Here is a 10000-nt window from a genome sequence, read left to right on the forward strand (position 1 = left end):
TAGCGAAAAATATTAAGTCAAGGGATGGAATTGATTTTCTTTTACTATTAGTTTCCTGTCATTCCTGGCCACGATTTTCCCATAGGCCTGTGAAATATATCCTGTTTCTTACGTTGCCTAAAGTCGCGTCGCATGAGCAGCAGTCACGAATCGAACCAATATACACACCTATTTCGTGAGTTGGAAAAGTTAATCGTCTGGACAGATTTGTTAAACAACGTAATTCAGAAAAGCTGTAGCGAAAAAAAAAAAAAACAAAAAAAAACAGGGAAAATGCAAAATGGAAGAAATATTTGACTGCAGACAATTTTTTAAAAATATTTTTCGTGTATTCTTTTTATAAGAGTCTTTATGTTTTGAGAGATATATAGACGGATTGTTAAGCCAAAGAAGAGAGTGAGTGGCAAGCAATGTTCGCTTTCAATCTACGATTAATATTTCGTTTTCCTTTACCTAGAAAATACTTTTGTTAAAACATTGTATATCGCGACATCACCATTCGAAAAGTAAACGAGACGCAGAGACAGAAACGGTAGATTATTCGAATTCCTTCATCTACTTTTATGCATTCCATATTTTCGTATTTATAACATGTGTTAGCCCTGTCTTAGGGTCTCTTAGCATAACGATATCCCCAGTTCCACCACAAATACACTTGAAGTATTGCGCAAAGATTCATTTTATGCGTGAGCGTGTGTGTCTGTGTGTGTGTGTGTGTGTGACTGTGTGGTAATTAGTCTGATTCGCAACCATATGGTTCCAGATTCAGTTCCAATGAGTGGCACCTTGGGAAAATGCTTTTATTGTAGACGGAAACTGAAAGGAGCCCGTCATATATTTGTGTGCGTGTGTGTGTGTGTATGTGCATGTTCGCTCGCGTACGTGTACGAGTCTTCGTCTTTGTGTTTGTTTCACATCACAACTTGACAACCGGTATTGGTGTGTTTACGTTCCCGTAATTTACCAGTTCGTCAAAATGAGCCGATACAATAAGTACTAAGCTCAAAAAAATGTAGCGGTGGTGACCCTTACGCATAAAAATGCCCATGGATTTACCCCATCAAGGCCGCGACCTAACGACTGAAACAAAAAGATATACAGATACACATAACTACACACACACACATAAACACGCACACACACATATCTATGCATGTGTGCATGTGTTTGACGGTTGTATACATGTGTGTATGCATATACGTGTTTGTCGTTACAACAAAATCTGTCAGGCGATGTAATTTGATAAGTGATTTTCCGCAAACGGTCTCCTGAGTAACTGATGGAGCTCAACGGTTATAAATAAACAATGCATATGCAGGTATTTTGGATTTTGTTTTTAGTTCTGTTTCTGTTTCACGTTTGAATAACCAAACATATACACGCACGGCCACGTACATGCACACACGCAAATACACACGAATATGCGTGCGCGAGCATGTGGTATTTCATATGTCATTGTTCGTCTTCCTTGCTCAAATGGACGTCACTGACATTATTTCTCTTCGCTCATTTTCGATTCATATTAAGGATATATGTGTGTGCATGTGTGTGTATGTGCGTTTGCATGTGTGTTTGTGTGTGTGTGTGTATGTGTGTGTGTAAACAGAAAGAACGTGTAACAAATATAATATTATTTTTAAAAATTAGCGCTGAGTCTTGACCTCGTTTTGGATGTTAGTTATTATTCAGAAATAAATTTACGGAAAGTAACTGAGCGAGAGAGAGAGAAAGAGAGAGATAGAAAGAGAGAGAGAGAGAGAGAAAGAGAGAGAGACAGAGAGAGAGACAGACAGAGAGAGAGAGAGAGACTAAAACGGAAAGAACATAATTATCAGAAAATTAAATAGAAAATTAACAACTTATATTCTCGCTGTTACCCTGAAAGAACATTTGAGAGATATTTCTCAACATGCGGCAATGAAATAACGTCTTTACACCGCAGAAAATGGCAGATATTTGCCATAATATATTGTGACGCCAAGCGTAAATTGACAGCAAACCAACAACAACAACTAAGAAGAAAAACCAATGAAAATGCACTGAGATTCTTCTTCAAATCTTGGAGGCAACTTAATAACCCTAACACATGAATTCAAGGCTTAGTGAGAAAAACTCCGCTACAGAGGAAAGGGCAGATAAAAACTCAACACAGCACGTATAATGCTAATTTATATATTTCAAAATCGTTATCTTTCCCGCGTACAGTATATTTATTCTTAATAAATTACAGCAGATTCAAACGCAAGGATGCTAATTGTTGCTGTGTACGTCACAGAAACTGTTCACTGAAATGATAAACTAGGACACCACCTTCTGTAGTGTCAAAGGTTTAGGCAATGTTGATTGATGAGACACAGCATGTCGAGAGACTTGTGTCCCATAATGCCTTGCTTCTATGAACCTAGTTTGTTATGAACACATTGTCGCTGTGAAAATGAGGAGTTGCTTCCCCGTGACGTACACATCAGGAACGAGCGTATTTGAGTTTGAGACTGCTGAAGCGTATTAAGAATAAATATAAGCAAATGCTTATTGGACATTTCGCTGTACACTATGCAACAAACGATTTTTTCATATCAGTTTGCAGAGATCAGCTGTGATCAGCAAACAGTTTGTTTGTGGAAATTATAAACAAAGCCTCCGGTTTGCTTGGGTTCACAGCTCAGGCCGTCCTGGTTGGCGAGAGAGAACATGGCGAACACCAGTGCCCCAGAATCCTTCGCAAAACGAACCGAGTGTTTTATGAATACATTGCTGTCATCAAAATAAACTGTTCATAGGCAGCTTTTAGCAAATTTACGTTCAGATATACTGGAACCGATTAAGAATAAATACTCAACTCATTATATATTCATATTGTATTCTTAATAATAGTTAAACATAGAATTGCTGGTATTGACTCCTCAAAACAGTGTTTGCTTTAACGAACGTTGACTTATATTCAGTACAGATTGCTTAGTGAGTTAGCAGTAAAATGAAGGGCGGAGAAGAGTAAGAGAATTTTCATTTAGGAATAAAAGAAAAAAAAAATCAGGAGCAGTTGCCGGTAATATGCAATGTGCTTAGTCATCTTGTTAATAGTCTATTACATCGACTATTACATTGAAGGTCGTTTATATAAGCAAACAACAAAGCCATTTCGAACAATATTGATTTTGTGTTCATAAAAGAATGTTTGTTTTCTTTTATGTGTAAATATATACGCTTGGAAATAAATTTTTCTAAATAATTCTTAGATATATGTACACTTATACATAGAGCCGAATGTATTCAATGTAGACTTTAAATACCTTCGGCTATCTATGCATGTGCAAATACGCACAAACACAAACATACACCCACACACGCACATGCATACATACACACAGACACACACACGGATGCACACACTAGCACACACACACATACGCATATATATGTACAGAGAAAGAGGGGAGAGAGAGAACATGAGGTACACACACACATACATACAGTATATAATAGTTCATAGAGATAGTGTATAGGCGTAGCTGGGTGGTAAGAAGCTTGCTTCCCAACCACATGGCTCATGGTTCAGTTCCTTACTATATATAGCAAGGAAAAGGTAGGAGGAGAATTTCGATTGTCCCCACATGATGAGTTGTAATGCAATAAATATATAAAGTAAAAGAAGGAAAATGCACACAATTTACATAGTTTTGATATATTTTTAAATATATTTTATTAGTGAAATAATATCGACCGGTTTCACTTTCGCTAATCATGACATTGAAATTATCGTAATTTCGTATTTTCGTAAGAGGATTTTAGTCCAAGTTGTGTATGGGAGTTTGTAAATGAAATAATTCAACAAGTAGAAAAATCTAAGGGGAGGTAATTGGTGTTCGTTATTATTCCAGACAGAATGGTAATTGCTCATATTTAGGGGAAAAGATAAATAAATATAAAAAAAACTCAATTTACAAAAACTCAAAAGCAAAAGTAGTGAGACGAATTATTTACAGTAATGAGCCTGTGAACATAAACGAAAATTGCTTATGCGTAAATATTTAGGCGTGGCCGGTATTTTTCGATAAATATATTTTATTTGTTTAAACTTACTTTTACAGAAATTGTTTCTTTGCTCTGGTAGATGGGGAAAACAGTGAAGTTTGGTTGGATATTACCTGCACATCTTTCTATATATTTCACTCAAAGGCGTCTGTCTGTGCTGTGGGAAACAGATCGGTCCCTTATGTAGTGTAGTTCTCCGTCTAAGTGCAATATTTGTCTGTCCTATATATTGATTCTTTTATTCTTTTACATGTTCCAGTCATTTGACTGCGACGATACTGGAGCACCGGCTTTAGTAGAACAAATTTACTCCGGTACTTATTCTTTGTAAGCCTAGTACTTTTCCTATCGGTTTCTTTTCCGAACCGCTAAGTTATTAGGACGTAAAACCATGGTGAGGGACAAGCAGAGAAACACAGACATATATATATATAAATGCGTAAATAGATGATGAGTAACGCACCGGCACAATTTAGGTTACCAGTTACTATCCGTAAATTTACTCCAGGAACTTCGTAGTGGCGGTTGGTGTAATACTATTTAAAAAATAGGAGATGGAGTGTGTATTATACGTTGTTGAGTACGACATATGTTTCGACCCGTCGTTCTGAGTCTTTTCAGGTACATAAGTAAAAAAGTTACACTAGACATTTCTTGTGTCGGCTTGCTTAGCGCTATATGTCCATGGAATTCGAGTGGGAATAAAAGCAAAGAAAAATTACTGAAACGCAAGAAATTCAAATATAAACGTGGAAAGCATATCGTTCCAGTTTAGATAAAATGACGTAATCAGCTTTCGCTGTTTTAGCTGTTAAGAGAAAGAAAAAAGAAAGTAGAAAGTGAAAGGAAGATAATACTTAGACGAATTTTTTACATGGACATACATACAGAGAGATATACCCCCACACATGTATATATTTACACACATATATATACACATTCACACACGCACATACAAGTATATGCGCATATACATACATCTAGATACACGCGTGTACGCACACATATGGCCGTATATAAATATATACGTACAGGAACTTATATACGCAAGTACACAAGTGCATATATAGATAAATATACACACATAACATGTATAAATATGTGCTTAGATTCGTATGCAGATCAAGAAACTCACGTACTTGTAAAACTAAACATACACACATACACACACGTGTAAATACACTCAGATATACAAATAAATAAATGAATAAATAATATTATACATGCTCCACAGGCATATATACACTTAATATAATTCGCAGGTGGAATTAGCGTGACAATATAGTTCTATAATTTTAGTATGGATCTATAAGGGGATTTTAATATATGTCACCGGCGTCACTGAGATGAGGAAAGAATTATCAACGACATCGCTAATTGATACATTTGACACATTATTAATTAGCATAATGGCATAACCTGGGAAAAACATGGATTACATGGAAAAATGCGAGCAAGAGAAATAATGTTCTTAAGATTTTAAATTTGGAAAAGTGTAAGAAAAGTTATTACACTTGGAAAATTTCAGGACAACTTATTACATTTGGAAAAGTACAGAACAAGAAAATCTTTACTTAAAATAATGCAGCTAAGGATAAAATTTGAATATTAAAAATTATTTGATTTTAATTTAGAAAGCAACGTAATAATTAAAAAAGGTACCATCATTTTGTTTAAAATATTGACACACTAGAATACTTAAAACGTGAGAGCCAGAAGTACCAATATAGTTTTATGAAAAGTAGAACAGTATACATGGTAGACAAATTCATTATGTAAAAAATAGGCTTTGGTCAAGACTAAAGACTTGGCAATATCTTAGGCAATAACTCAAGCAAATTTTACAGTGAATTTGTTGTTATAGGTAGATTTTACTTTTATATATAACTAATTTTTCCTATTATTCTACTTATTCTGCAGATTATGTACTACCATTATTCTTTATAACCTATTTACAAATTTCTAATTATTAATTAATAATTTAAAAACGGAACATTTTAAGGTGCAAGAAAATATTTTGAGTTATTTTGTTATTTCTAATAGAAGTAACATATAATAACGAATATGAGTAATAACTTTCAATAAAATTTTTCGTTTTGATAAAAGCTAATATTTTATAAATCTAAATATTTTATTTGAAATTTTAACCTTAGCTGCAATATATTAAGTAAAATTTTTCTTGTTGTTCTTTACCAGATATAATAATTTGTCCTGAACTTTTACTAGTGTAATAACATGTATTTTACATTTCCAAGTTTATAATCTTAAGAATATTACTTCTCTAAATAATATATTTATATATGTTCCTTGTCTTGGTGTATATATCGTGTTATATGTATTTATTATGTTGATGTAAATCATAACTATAAGATGGTTATCTAAATTTTGTCTCTTCTTATACCAAGTTATATAATATTATGCATGTATGTATGTATGTATGTATGTATGTATGTATGTATGTATGTATGTATTAAGACGCATAAGTCAACAAATATCTATACGTACATGTTTATGCTCGCGCACGTGCGTGTGTGTTGGTTAAAAAAGATCATGCATTCACGACAGGGTTAATCGAAAAGTGTTTCTGTGAGGAATTTCTCAATAAAATGCTGAAATGGAACTATAAGTATGTCATTAAGGTGAAAGTATTAATAGACTTTGATATGCTTTTGATATGATATAAAAGAGATAAGCAAATAAGCGCGACCTCGGTACGCTGCAAGTCTTCGTTATTCAATAGGTACACAAAAGCTATATAGCAACCTGCTGTGTTTTGTACTTGTAATTCAAAAGGTACGATGTTGCCAAATACTTTTTGACACCTTCACTGACTACTGATTATGTTATGGGTACACTGTGCATGTGAACTACTCAGCTATCTCTAGGTAATTCACTTGACCGAACAATTCAGTATTCATCGTCGAATAACGGAGATCCACTTCTACGATGTGATTTATTTAAAATAGATCTCTGTAGGTTTACTCTTAACCAAGTTTGTTTGCTTCCGTAGGTGACTCGTTTCAATTACGAAATAAAATATGGTTACAATGTGGTTGTTATAACCCCTGAGAAGTTATAACAGTTTTTAAGTTAATTTCATTATTTTCATGCCAGAGTGAGAGGTTGCTCGACTTGCTGAAACTAGCAGCAATTTCTTTCAATTCACTCTTCTGTATTAAAGAAGGAAAATATACGTTTGATAGTCATTTTTAACAAGATGAGTTTTCCACAGCTGGATACTTTGATTATAAACCTTTTCGTGAGCCAAGAGAAAGCAACAACGTCTCTGTTTACTGTGTGTACTATATCCAAATCGAGTCAATTTGCCCTAGTTATACTTTCCTTCGCCACATCGAACAATTTCTCATTATTATCTATTTTTGTGTTTGTTTTCTCCCTTTTATAAAATTATTTATTGACGTAATATTGTGATTTTGTTTTTCTTTTTCATCTTAGGCACAAGACCAAACATTTTAGGAGTGGCTGAATTCGATTTTATTGACCCCAAATGCTTGACTTCCAACTGTTTTATCGATCTTCCAAAAGATGAAAGGCGAACTCAACCCTGCAGGATTTGATTATCAAAATACAAAGGTGTCTAAACAAATATTGCTAGGCGTTTATTTTTATTGTCGGTGCAGCATCGACTCCACTGTCCTCCTCTTTTTATTTGTATTAATTTTCTTCTATGACATAACACTTTAGTAATTAATCTTTGTGTTAAATGATATTGATTTGTTTCTGATAAGTATTTAGTCCGCAACTAAATATTCTTTTCAGACAGACATTTCTTCAATGTAATAAATGTTTCTCATTTAAATTACTATTCGTTGCCCAAAGCATTTTCCAAATAACGTGTGATCAAAAGAAGAAATCTTTCATGAATTGTATTTCACTCTATTCTTTTATTCTTTTCTTTCTTTCATTCCCTTTTCTCTCGCTTTCATTCGTAGTTTCACGGTATGGTCATCATCGTTTTATTCACTTTTATTATGTTCATAATAACTATTTTGTGCTTGCTTATAGAGCGTGAAGCAAAATAATAACGAAAAGCAGCTGAAGAGCAATTAGTTGACTTTCAGGTGGTTTTCATTCTACGTCTCTTCATGTACAAATACAACACAAAAGGTGATTGTACATATATTGTTAGTGTTGAAGGTAATAAATTACTTCGGGAAACGAAGTTACTGAGAACATCTGAAAGAAAGAAACAAAGAAAGCACGCACTACTTAAATGGGTGTATACCATGACACTCATTAAAATGCGTTTCTTTTACATAAAGAAAAAGTAAGGCTTAAATTTGAATTGCACAAATAAGATATCTTGATGCGTGACATTAGGATTTTTTAAAGCTAAAGGAAAAAAAATTAAGTATTCAGTGTGAAAAGAAACGAGAGTAAATGCATGAGTTAACAAAACAATCACACAAAAACAAAATTATAGTTTTACAGACAGTATTACTTAATATATATTTCTTTATTTAAGCAGAAAAGCGAGGGCATAAGACATATGTTTCAGCGAAAGTATTAGGAAAGCGGTTAAAATACTGGTTTAAAATTTTGTCCCAGGGCCACCGATTTCAATCAAAGGGGCTAGCCAATTACATCCGAAAGCCAGTGATCAACCGGTACTTATCTTATCGACCCCGAAAGAATGAAAGTCAAAGTCAACCTCAGTGAAATTTGAATTCAGAACATAAGGACAGACAAAATGCCGCTAAGGAACATATCCGGCGTACTAACGATTCTGCCTCAAGCCACATAAATATTAATTCATATTTAAATATAAAGTATATTTTTATAAACTTAATATAATGGTTTCAAATTTTGGTACAATAATACCAACAATTTCGAGAGAGGGGTGAAGTTGATTACAATAACTCCACTGATCAACTGGTACTTATTTTATCGATCTCGAAATGCTGAATGGCAAAGTGGGCCTCGGCAAAATTTGATGATAAAGACGAACAAAATGTCACTCAGCATTTTGCTTTGTGTGCTAACAATTCTGCCTGCTCGGCGCTCTAAGTGACATAAATAGTAATTTATATTTAAATATAGAGTATATTTCTATAAACGTAATATATCATTTCATATTTAGTTTTGTTTCATATCAAGGAATCTATTGTATAATGAAACATTGATTTCTAATTCATCACTGATAAAATTTTATCTGTTCATTTCATTCACCTATTTATTCACAGAACGAACCGTAATTTCAATCTAACATTAAATGGAAATGGATATTTGTGAGTCACCGATATTGTAAGCATGGACTGTCGAATGATTTTACTGAGACAAATAGAAGTTTACTGAGACAAATAGAAGTCCCGTGTGTGTGTGTGTGTGTGTGTGTTTGTGAGTGTATTTAGTGCAGAGTTAGATGTACGACTACAGCTCCGTGTTGGTGTCTTGTCAGATTTCAGTATAGTGGTTTGTCGACCATCGTCCCACGTAGTGTTACTAGTTGTAATTTACAGAATACATGTAGGGGAAAATCAAGATAAACGCAAATATAAATAATTATGTGCGATGTATGTTTCACTATTCAAGTTACCTGGAGCTCGAGATTAGATGTTCCATGAGCATTCGGATAACTAACCGCAATGGATCACCAGGGAAACAATTTTTGCGCATTCTATTACATAGGTCTAATACCTTCTAATAATCTACAGCGGTTAAGCATCCAAAAACAGTTGGAAGAAACCAAATCTGAGCACTAAATAACTGCAATGGTATAACGTACATAGTCATTAATTATTATTACATATATTTATCGTAATGGCGGTGAGCTGACACAATCGTTAGCGCGCCGGGCAAAATGCTTAGCGGCATTTTGTCCGTCCTTACGTCCAGAGTTCGCATTCCGCCGATGTCGACTTTGCTTTTTCATATTTTCGGGATCGATAAATTAAATATCAGGTGAGTACTAACTTCGATGTTATCCACTAGTCTGTTCCCTAGAAAG

This window comes from Octopus bimaculoides, chromosome 10, assembly GCF_001194135.2.
Source record: "Octopus bimaculoides isolate UCB-OBI-ISO-001 chromosome 10, ASM119413v2, whole genome shotgun sequence".
NCBI classification, from domain to species: domain Eukaryota; kingdom Metazoa; phylum Mollusca; class Cephalopoda; order Octopoda; family Octopodidae; genus Octopus; species Octopus bimaculoides.